The 12212-nt window shown below is 48.2% G+C and overlaps 1 protein-coding gene across 4 annotated transcripts in view; it reads right to left on the minus strand.

Annotated features, from left to right (window-relative positions):
* The window catches only part of KIRREL3 (kirre like nephrin family adhesion molecule 3), a 343289-nt gene that overhangs the window by 185213 nt on the left and 145864 nt on the right, over window positions 1-12212 (minus strand). The gene's annotated exons all lie outside the window — the stretch shown is intronic.

The following is a 12212-nucleotide window of genomic DNA, read 5'->3' on the forward strand; positions in this document are numbered from 1 at the left end:
TTAGCATGCATTTCTCATTCACCCCTGTTGGGTACTGAGCAAACCCCCCTGACCCCTTATCTCAACCCCCCCCCCCCCCATTTCTCCCAGAGAATAATAAAGAAAAATTTCCTGGGCAGGTCTCATAGCTTTCCTGTTGATCAGCCATTAGAGGGCAACATCGCACAAATTCATCGTAACATCAAAAAAACCCACCCAAGCCATACCAAAAGAGGCTGGGGGGAAGAGACCATCCAAGGGAAATTATTTCCATTGGAAGCACGTGGGGAAGGGTTGAGATTTTTACCCTTAGAGAAGTTTAATAATCTCTTCAGATGTGAGAAATGGGGAGGAACTGGGAAAGCAAGGTTGGCATTTTATTTTTTTTTCTCCGTTCCTGTGGGTTTCTGTGCCTTTGTCTTGTTTGAAATGCAAACGAAGATTTTGTGAAAATGTTCATTTAACAGGTCTCGGTGGCTGTGATCACAAGGAAGAGGAAGGAAGCGGTGGAGGAGCAGCTAGACAGACAGATGGGATGCTGGAGAGATGAAAGGATGTTTGCAGACCAAGAAACTGAACGTTTCTAGATGCTTTTTGGGATAAATTCCCCACCAGGGCACAGAGGAGACTTCAGCTTCATTACAATTAAGAGCGAGTAATGAAAATAAATATCAGTGATATTTAAAGAAGGTGAAACCTCAACGCATCTACAGTATCATCCTCCTAACGACGGCAAAGAACGGCTGACGGGAAAAATTGACTCCCCCTCTCCCCGTCTTGTGAAAATTTCTGGCTTTCTCATGAAAACAGAAAATTGCCCTTTTTTTGCTTGCTTTTAATAAGGTGCAAAGGTAACTCCTCATTTGCAGAAGCTGAGTGGCGGGCTCCTGTGTCCCTCCCCATAGAGCTGATGCAGAGACCTTGGGTCTCCCCAGGAGCAAAGCGTCCCCTCTTTGTCCCCGCCATGTCCCAAGAGTCTATGGCTATTTTTCAAGACAATATCATTTTTTCTCATTTGCAACAACAGCGCATTGCTTCTCTCTGGCTTAAAAATCCAGAACAAATCAACATTTCAAGTCAAAATGTCAATTCAAAACAAATATTTTCATTTAATTTCCTGTTAAAATGTCATTGCTGCTAGGTTATTTTTGGTTGGGGGAAGAGAGAGAAGGCTTTGAAAAACATGGACTCTAAATTAAAAACAGTAAGTCGAGGTGAGGGGACTGTTTCCTATTGCATTTCTACATGTGGTCCTGAGACAAAACCGCTCATCCTAAACCCCTTTAGATTTCCCATGGTAATAGCAAAAATCTTCCCACCAAAAGACGTCCTGCGACTAAGATTTTTCTGCTTAAAGTTTCTTCTGGGGAATATGTGGGGTTGCCAGCTGGATTTATTTTGCTCGCTAAAAACCAGGGGGATGCTGATGGGATGCCCCATATGGGGACCCTGCTTGCCCGCTCTTGGTGCAGACCTGAGCTGTTCCTGGGCAGTTCCCGTGGAAACCACTTCACCTTGTCGCACCTTGAAGCAGCATCTTGGACCTTCTGCCCCCAAAATACGACTGGGCACCCTTGGCACTCCTCCAACGCCTCCCTGCAGTGCCTGCACAGCTCCCCATCCAGCTTTCTGAGCCCTCCACCACCTCTTTTGCCGGCAGCACTGTAGACCCAGCCAAGGGCTTGATGGCCAAGTCTACAAAGAGCTCCTGCACAACAGTTGGCATCAGCCTGCGGCGCAAAGTCAGGTCCAAAGAGTAACTAGCCACGTTGCACGCAGTAAGCTTGGGTTAGGGGTTATCTCAGCTATCCCTGTGCTGCCCCTTCATGATGTCCAGAAGACCCCAGGTTGTACGTCCCCCCTAGAGTCGCTTGACATTGCCCAAGGTCTTGCAGATCCAAGCAGGGAGCCCGTCCTGCCATCTCACCTCCCAGCTGCAGCACTGACCACGACGCCTCTCGGGCACCAGGCACGTAATAGCCATCGTAATTCACAGCGCTACGCAAGACAGACAGTAATACCAAGGTTGCTATTAAAATCTTTATGATTTCGCCATTGCAAGAATACACGTTGATTTGCAAGATGATGATTATTATCACTATTTTATTTCCATTTTAAATCCAGGAGGGAAAGCAAAGTGAAGCAGAAGTTGATTGCGTCAGATAAAGCACCAAGTTGAGAGAGAAGCAGAAAGCACGACGGGATGCAATGTTTACAAGGTCTGTCTCTTTTTGTGTGTGTTCCTGGCTTCCCATGCCTCTCCGCTGTCAACCCTGGCATGCCAACAACCCTTTTGATTAAAGACATCAGGCAAGAGAAAAGTGCTGACGGCAGACCAGGAGCATCCACAGCATCAGTAGGGTTCCTCCTCCTCACCCCAGCCTGGGCATCACGCACCATCAGCTGCCATCCCGAGCAGCAATTAATACCCAAGTGATGAAATACCAGGGCTGACCCATCGCACGGGGAAGCGAACAGCCCTGTCAGCCCCGGCGGGGCTCACGGTGGTAGGGAAAAGCAAGGTTGGATGTGGGGAAGGACGGCGCATCGCTCTGGCATCGCTCATCCTTCCCCGAGGCTAATGCACATGGGAAGGATGGAGAAAACTTCGGGGTCCTCCCCCTGCCCTGAGCGGGGAGGGAAGCTGCGGTTTCATATTCAGCAGTGAAGGATGGAGTGAGAAATAAATACATAAAGGGACAGGAGAGAAGAATTTATTGCCTGCTAAAGGTGCAGAGCATTTAAATTTGAGAGATAAATAATTTTATTTATGTTGATGCCAAAGTAAAGAAGATACATGACTTTCTTAAGAATAACTCCTGTCTCCTCAGGCTGGTCAATGCTGAAAGGCACGCAACGATTTTTTTTATTATTATTTTGATTTTTTTTCCCCCTTATACACAAAGATGGATGCGCACTAATGGCATTGTATTGTCACAGCTGTAAATTAGGGGAGCGGGGAGAGATCGTTTCATACCCCTCTCTCCGCCTTCTGAGATGCCTTGTCAAACGTCTTCCAAACTCGGGCTGCGAGTGGCACTTTTTCTTTCTCAGAGAAAACTCCTCTCCCCATTTAAAGACTTTCAATAAATTCTCCTTTTCCCACTTCTAATGTGACATGACATAAAGGGTATCGACTGCTGAAGGTTGGCAACGCTCAGGTGGAATGAGGAAAATGGGGAAAAAAGAGGATGGAATGGAACCAGGGGCAAGGGTGGGGAAATATATTCAGAAAAACAAAGAGCCTCGTGGGTTTATCTGACTGGAAGTAGCAACACTGTGGGGATCTTTCTCCTGCTGTCAACAGCTCACTTAAGGTGGAATTGGGGGAAATGAGAACAAGCGAGCCAACCAGGGTGGGAAAAAAAATGGAAAGGAGAAGAAAAAAAATAAACTGGAGAAAAAAATATAAATAAACTGTGGTTGAAACGATCAGCGGGGTGAACGCATCTTTGATTGCCTCTCTAGCCTTATCTGGCAGCACCATTCATGCATCTAATTGCAATTAAATTGCAGAGAGAGGTTGTAATCCAGCCCCGAAAGAAAGACGTGAAAACGTAAGCGGCCAGGGGGGGGAACGAGGGATGGGGGGACGAGCGCCACGACGCTCCCAGAGCTGCCGGCAGCGTTGGCACCAGGAGGCTGAAGCAGGGAGGTGAGAGGAGATCGCTGCCGGGAGAATTCCTGCCAGGGCTCCCGACGGCGAGAAGAGGGGCGGGAGAGCCGGGAAGCGCCGCTAAATCCCCCGTTGCAGCCTCCGAAGCGTGCTTCCATCGTGCTTCCATCGAGGACCGCTTAAAGAGCATCGGGGTTGGTGCGCGAGCATCTCCTTCCCGGCGCACGGCAGCGGGCGCCGCGGTCTACCGCGTACAGCAAATAAACAAATGCACCCTCCCACGTTCCCTGAACGGTGCCAGAGCGCATCACGCCAAAACAAGCCTCATCTAAAATAAGATCTGGATGGCCGTTTCTCCGCTCGCTTGGAGGATGGCTGTTGCGAGAAGAGGAGATACGAACCGCTTTGCAATGCCGGAGAGCTGCCTGCGTCCGTGCTGCTGGCCCCGGAATGTCAGCTGTACCAGCGCGTGCGCGTCGCGGCCTCAAAATGATGCCAACGCATGTAATTGCCCTGTTGAATCAGGCCAGGGGAGGATGGGAGAGGTTTTGGGAGGCTGAGCCGCTGCTGGAGGTGCCCCTCGCTGCTAGGCATCAGCATGGCCACCCACCTTGCCTTTGCAACCCGGGGCCTGACAGCAAAGCGCCGAGGGCTCCGTCTGCCATGTTTTCCCACACATCCCTCCCGTCCCTTTGGTAGGTAAGGTGAGCAAATGCAGAAAAATGGCCGTTAACTGCAAACAGCGGCAGCACTTTAGAAAACCACCTTGGGAGACGGGGTTGGTTAAAGCCCCGGTGCTCCTTCCACCGCCAGCCCCGTGATGCCTAGGGCATCCCCCACGGCGAGGGGCAGAGCGACGGGGTTTTGCAGGCAGCAACTCGCACAGGAATTTCCCGACCAAGAAGGCGGAGAACAAAACGGAGGATGCGACGGAGAGACGTCAATTTTTGGTGCCGCTACGCAACCGGGCAGAGACACTCTGACCTCCGGGAGCCCGAGCACCTCCGTACAGCAAAAGCTACCCTGAAAAGTGGCATTTTGGTTCCTCTGTTCCATAAAGGAAGGAGCAAAAGAGACACAAGGGTCCCTTGCAGCAGCAGCAGCTCACTGTGAAGGGTAAAAGGTTGCCCCTACCTTGCAAACAGCCTCCACCCACAGCCAACATCATCAAGTGATGTTCGTAAATGATTAATTCCCTTCCCACGTCTTACTTATTGCTCTCATTTTCCATATCTTGTTTGCAGCCCATGTATTTTGATGTCAACTTAGACCACGAGGTTTACTGAACTCTTATTTTATTTCTGTATCTCCCCATGTATACGTATTTATGGGCCAGAAAGGAGTCCTCAGTCTTCAGGTCGCCTCTTAAAGTCTGGCTGGGTTTGAAGCAAAGGATTTTGACAGGGCTTTTAAGATACAGCAAGAGGGAAAATGAACGTATATACATACAACCCCAAACCCAGGCGTGTGTCAAAAGTGGTTTTCGTTCTAAAGGTGCTGCCACCCCACCTTGCCGTGAGTTTGGTAAGGAGCCAGGGAGAGAGAAAGGAGAATGCGGTACCTTAGGAAATATTTGGTTATGGGTTCAGACTGGCTCGTGCTCACCACAACCACCATCTCCAGCGTTAGCACAGGAGCTGGGTGAAAGCTTTCACCCAATTTATCATCTTCTTTCCAAGGGAAAGAAAAGCTGACGCAGGACTTCATGAATCATCAGAGTACTCTGTTTTTGGATTTTTTTTTTTTTTCCTAATTCAGAAAACTCAACGAATGGCCAGTGGCAATGTTTTCAAAATGAAGCGACTGTAACGTGAAAAATAAACTGTTGAGAAATAACCCCTCAACACCAAAAGGAAATGTGCTAACTTGGTTTAAAAAAAAAAAGGGGGGGGGAGGAGGTGTGAACCATCCAAAATAATTCCTGTTTAACTCCTCAGCGCATCAAATATTGAAAATAAAAACCCTATCAACATGAAAATAATGATTTTGGTTGAAATTGGGTTGCAATTAGCCATTCCATTTGCTGCTGGCCTTGGGAGCCGCCTGCCCTCCCCGCTGCCGGCAAACACGCTTGAAAACGTCCCTGGCAAGCTGCAGAAACCCAGAAATCACCAAACCTCACCCCAAATCAACCTCCCGAGGGCTGATTTCCCAGGAACCCCCCCTGATGCACCCCTGGGTACCCCCACCCATGGGGGGAGAGCTCTGCATCCCCAGCAAAACCCCTGCAAAAGCCCCATCTTGCCCTCCTCCTAAAAACACGGGGATGTTTTAGTGATGCTGGTAAAGTCCGAACAAACGCGAAGCCGTAATTTGGGCAAACCAGCAAATGGCTGAGGATGGAAACAGCATCGCCAGCGTAAAAACTCCTCCATGGAGCGCAGATGGGAGGGAGAGGGTAATCTTCTGGAAAAGCCTCTAATTGTCTGCCCACACTAATAATTTCAGCGAGTGCTTCCCCCCCCCACCCCTCCCCGCGTATAATTACACCGCTCCATCTGTCTATCAGCAGGTTTTTTACAGCTCCTTATGGCAGCCGGGCTCTCATCCTCGCAGCCAGACAAGGGGTGGGGTTTTTTTGAAGATTTAAGGATGCTTCTGACACACATCCCGAAGACAAGGCTCTGGGGAGAGCAAATCCCTCTCCCAGGCCGGGTAAGACTCTATTAAAAAAAAGTCATATAATGGCTATGAGCTCCGTTACGGTGCCGAGGCAGGAGGGGTGGAGGGGCTGGTTTGTTTTTAGCGGTTTGCTGTTGTTTTAGGGTTGGGTTTTTTTTTCTTTAGGAAATCCTCCTTTTTTAATTTGTTCCCAGTAAATTTGGCTGCTCTACAACAGCTACGCGCCACTGGCTGTTGGGTGAGCCGAGATAAAAACACACATGGGAGTGCTGGCGCTTTATAGGTGTAAGGCAGAGAGTCCAGGAGGGTTATTTTGCAGGTACGGCATGGTTTGGTTTATTTTCCCCCCCTTCTTCTGCCCCCTTCCAATGACAAGCAGGTGAGGATGCTCTAACTGGGGAGGTTTCGCATCATGGGGTTGCCTCCAGCCCCCTTCTCGTGGGAAACCCAGGCGAGGTGGGAAATCGCGGGGCTCGACGCAGCTTTGCAACCCACAAACTTCAGACGAATCCCAGCAGAGAGGGTTCAGGTCTACCATGGTTAGAGATAACCCAACAAAGGCCACATTCATCCCGAAAGAGCCTTTGAAAGTGGCAGCCTGTGTCAGGGTGTCTTTTTTGCAAAAAAAAAAAAAAAAAAGAAAAATACATACGTATATATAAACCCACACTGCACCGAGCATAAAAGGGCTGTTTGAACAAGGTAGCTATAGTTAAATTATCACCACGCATTTCAATCATTTTGCAACATCAAGGCTCATTTTTCAATATCATGGTCCTTTTGACGATAAAGGAATTGCATGATTTGTGGTGGGGTTTTTTTTTTTAGACTCCCTTTCAAGAGGAATTTCTGGATGAGGCATTTCAAAAGCTATCCGTCCGCCTATCCACCCCAAACACCAAGATGTCATGTTGCAATATGCCAGCATCTCGGGGAAAAAAGAAGGAAAAATGAGCTTAGGAAAGGCAAATTTCCCTAGAAATGAGGCTGTGCCCAAAACCCGCTATTAGCCTGAGCCGTCAGGGCAAACCTGCCAACAGTGGGGTGATGAAGAGGGGTAGATTGCTTCAAATCCGTGCCGAGGTTTTGGCAAGCAGAAACTGAGCAGTGGTACCGAAGCAGCACATCTTCCCATGGGGCAGGAGCATCTACCTCTGGGGCTCCGCAATCGATAGGTGTGCGCCAAAATCTGGTTTCTTTTTTTTTTTCCCCAAACTGACTTAGCTAAATCAATGCAATAATATTCTGGCTGCTGCGTTGCCAGTGGCGAAGAAAGAATGGCAATAAATCGGTTTGAAAATGTCCAGAAAAAGAACAGGACTAGAAGAAAATGCCATTTTTACCAACTTTGCTTCGACTGAAACTTTCCAGAATACGCTCATTTTACCCTCGAAGGTGACTGCACTCTCATCAAGCCTGCATTGACACAATGACTTGACAGTGTCCCCTGTGACTGGGCTTTTTGAGGGCTTTCTTTTCATCCAAACCAGTTTATTCAAGCTTTTTTCTTTTTTTTTTTTTCCCGGGATAGCAAACTTCAGAAGGGATTCTCTTAATCCATGCAACTAATTGGATGCAACAGCCTCTCACTGACTATCAATAATAACCCAGGCAGAGCCTAGTGATCTAATGATACTGTGATCTAACTCTTTCTGGCAGCAACGCCCAGGAGCTCCCAAAGTTTCAGGGATGCTCAAGACTCTTTTTAGAGACAACAGCTTATTCCTCCCCAGGATTTGCGCTCCCGTGAAGCTGGGACAGACCCCAGCTCTTATTTTTGGATAACCTCACAAAGCATCATCTACCTCTCGACTTTCTCGCCAGGGTCGGAGGGGGCCCATTAACCTATCGCTGCCTTGATGCACTTGAGCATCGCACTGCGCAGCTCTGCGATGTTGCTTGTGCAAAGCAAAACAGCCTCTGAGATATAAATTACACGTGTATGTTTTCAGCCTCCTGGAGTGGTCCTTGTGTAAACAGTAATAACACATCACCTTAGTACACAGAGTTGGGCATGGGGGAAATAAAGCGTATTTCACACCAGGGTAAAGGTAATATTTTCCCTTGGGATGGAGATATTGGGATCGCAGCATTTCTTCCCCCTTGGCAGCACCTGAGAGCAACCCTGCCTCACTCGCTCTGCGGCCAGCACTTCTCGAAGGGAGCCTCAGACCACCTCCCGCCGATACTAGGGTTTCACAATTGCAAATACACCACAGGAGATGGAGGAAAATATTCATGCCCGCCACCGTCTTCCCAGGCAAGACGCAGGGAAGTGCTCTGAAGTTTGAGAGGCAGCTGAAATGACCATCACTTGAACCTCTGGATCCTCTGCCCCGGGGTGATGTGCCCTGTCCTGTGGCTCTGAAGCCGTGAACGACACTCTCCACACGCCCACGTGTCTACCCAGCCTGTAAATTTATATATTTTATCCCTACAGTCGCTGGGTATTTTCCTTCCCCCCTTGATAATGTTTATCACATTTTCTCCTGGCAAATTGCAGTACTGCCTTGCTTTTGAAAGGAACTAAATGAGTCTGTGAAGTCAAGCATTGGAGAGTATCAAAAAGTCTGAAATAAATAATATCAGAATAATGATCCTCTAATAGCATAGATTGTTTGTGGCTGTCAGTTACTTTTTCTTTTTTTTCCCTGTTGTTGTTTGTGCTAAAAGAGCACCCGGTTGGGATCCTTGTTTCCTTTTTAAAAGCCGCATTAAAAGGCAAAGTAATTAAATTTCGATTAAAGCCAGCAGTTGCTCCCCTGCCCGGCCTCCCATTTCCTTGCAAGGCGAAAATGCACCCAACGATGACGTTTTAAAAGACGACGCTGACCCTGGAGGAACCGAACTGTCTGGATAATGGAGGAGGGAGCCTTTTGCCTTCGCATCAGCAACACAAAACTTCAGCCAGAGCAATTGCCGCAGCTTTTTGCAAAGCTCTTTCTTGTCCACAGGGTACCATGGTCACGCAGATGCTTGGAGGGATTTTTATTTTTTCCCTCCTGTGGGTTTCCAGCACCGCGCTAGCAACTTTTCCCGATGCTAAATGTGATTTCTAATAGATAATCAAGTGAAAGGTGAGGTGGGTAATTCCCTCCCTAACTCAGGGGAGGAGGCTGCTCGGTGGCGGCGGCTACCCTGGGATGGACAAGGGGCTGGTACCAGCCAAATAGCTCTCCCCAGTGTGCCAGCTTTCCTAATGAAAAGCGAATGAGCCCTTAAAGCTCCCGTTAGCATGAGCGTGGATAGGAGCTCGGGGAAATCGTTCCTTAAGTGGCGCTCTCGGTGAATAACCATCACCTTTCATATTTATTAAGGCACAGCCTCCCCCGTCTATGCCTGGAGACGCGGGCTGGGAACTCCCACCACGCCGAGGAAAGGCGGCGGGAAGAAAAAATAACCCACATGTAATTAAGTGTCTCAAGTAAAGAGTTGATTTAGATTTAATAAGAATGTTATTCTAAGTCAAACAAATGCCAATTGATTATTAAGAACCTCATTACTGGAGTGTAACACCTGTCACCACCAGGTTTTTTTCTTCTTTTTTAGCTGCAGACTTGTTAAATCTCAATAAATACCCTTTTAATAATTAATCAGCATTTAATTAATAGACAATAAGAGTTGAGAAAGGTTGGTGTATCCTTCTGTATTGAGCACAAGCTGCTTGGGAGCTGAGACACGAAGCAGAGCGGGACTCGAGGACCTCTCTGCAGTGGAAAGACTTGCATTCAACATCTTGGTCCACGAGCCACTGAGCACCCACTACTGCTGCTAAACTCAGGGCAGAAGGATGGTTTGAAGCACCCCTTGGGAGCCAAGATGCCTGAGTGGATGCAGCTGAAATTTTTGCACTCTGCAGCACCTCTCCGAGGCACAGACAGCTCTGGAGATGCTAGAATGCCTCATTGTAGCCTTGCCAAATTTTCCAGGGCTTGAGGAACTAAAACCACAGCAGCCAAAAACAAACAAACCAACCCCCTAATGAATTAAGAGAGATTTCTTTTGACACTTGAAGAAAAAATAACAGGGGGGCTTTTTGCCCCTTTAGTTTACTTTTCATTTCAAATTATCCCTCAGTCTTAGCAAAACCTGTACACAAACACTTGTTGCTAAGAGGGAACATTTCATCCAGGAGTTGAGCAAACGTCGCATTTGATCTCAAACTCTTCCTTTTTTTCTTTTGACTGATTTGCTGAAACTCACAAACAATTTTCCTTAGGCTCAACGCAGGGCAAATTGCTCCCTAACCCCATCCTCAGCTGTTGCTACAACCTCTAGTAACCTGCAAAGCTGTTACTCGTGCAGTTCCTTTTCCCTCTTCCCAGGTGCTTTGACAATCACTTTTAACTCTATACCTTGTTTGGCTGAAGCCAAATTCGCCCAGGCTTCAACACCACTGCCAAAATTGTGGGTGCACTGCCTCCTTGCTCCCTCCCTGGCAGGATAACAGAGGGTCACTTTGTGGATCGAGCCATATTTAAAGGGCTGCTCCGGCAAGATCATGCAACGCAGCCTGCTGCTGCAGAACTTGGATGTTTAATGCTAGCTACAGGTTGCATCTGACACAGGGGTGATGGGGGAATCCGTTTCCTTCTCATGGGTGAAAATCCCCTCTCCTTTGCTTTCCCAGGAGCGTATGACCCTTGCAGGATGGTCTACAGCAAGCCCCGGGGCTTCACCCTTGCATTAGAAAGGGGGGTAGTGCCCGAAAGCCTAACCTACCTAAAAGCAACGATAGGGAGGGCAAAAGGGTTGTGCACGCAAACTACAGCCCCATGTGCATGTGAAAGGCTGCTTCTGCCCAAGGAAAAGCACTGCCACGTCTTTCTCTGGCATCATCACACGCCAGCCCCAAAACACCCGGGGGCTTCAGCTCCTTCCTTGGGGTTGATGGGTCTTTCCATCCTTCCTGGAGTGATGGTTCACTCCACCCAACCAGGGTCTCACCTCCTACCCGGGCAGATAAAGGACCTCGGTGCTGGGTGGAGATGCCCTCAAAGACTTTCTACCCAGCCCATTCCCCACCAGACTCCGGCCAACAGGTACCCACGTGGATTTGGCCAGCCAAGGGTTACCTTGTTATTTCCTTCCTGATTTATGTAAACTCCTGCACCACATCCTAATAAGAAATCAGTTCCTGTCATCATCTTTATTTCTAATTCCAAGCTGCAACACTAAAACACTTCACGGTGATTACAAATAGCGAAGTTATTTTTTGCCGAGCCTTCGCATCAGAACTTAATAGCATGGTGTAATGCCACCCCGTGCTGATGTGTGGCATATTTAATATCCATCTTTCTTAGAAATAACAGTGTTCTGAAATTAGAAAGGACTTTAGCAGCGAAATAATTAATGTGGATAACCATCATAAATGCCATAAATGGAACAAATACGGATGGCAGTGAACCATGATTGCTAATACTCTAACCTGTTGTGACAGAACTTAAAAAATTGAAACCCTTTTTCCCAGAGGCCGGTGGAAAAAAAGAAAAGAAGGGGATTTCTCTAATTGCATCGTCCCTTCTCGTTACCAGCCACCCAGCCCGTGAGGCACACGCTGTACCTGCACTCCCAAGCCTGCTGGACCCCATTAGCATCACGCTCTCATTAGAGGCAGGTTTATCAGCACAAGGGTATTTGTGGGTTAGTATTAGGCAGAGCAGCAGAGATTCAGCACAGTCCGCTTTGCACCCGGACTTCGATGCAGAAATGCCCAAATCCAGCCGGTATTAAATTGAACTCACCCCACAGAGCCCTTTTTTTGGAGAAAAAGCCTTGCAGCGTGCCCTCCTCACCTCTTCTTTTGGGAAAGCATCCCTTCTTGAATCTATTTAGTGGGTGCTCTTTGGGTCAGGTACCTTTTGGCTCCGAGCAGGTGGTTCTCCGAGCCTTAAATGTGCTTTAAAAGATGACATTACAGCAGAAACGAGAGGAAACAAACCCTTTGTCAATAGGGAAGCTGCGACTGGCACCTTGGAGGGACCCTGAACAGCGG

This window comes from Harpia harpyja, chromosome 4 (assembly GCF_026419915.1).
Source record: "Harpia harpyja isolate bHarHar1 chromosome 4, bHarHar1 primary haplotype, whole genome shotgun sequence".
In the NCBI taxonomy this organism is placed as follows: domain Eukaryota; kingdom Metazoa; phylum Chordata; class Aves; order Accipitriformes; family Accipitridae; genus Harpia; species Harpia harpyja.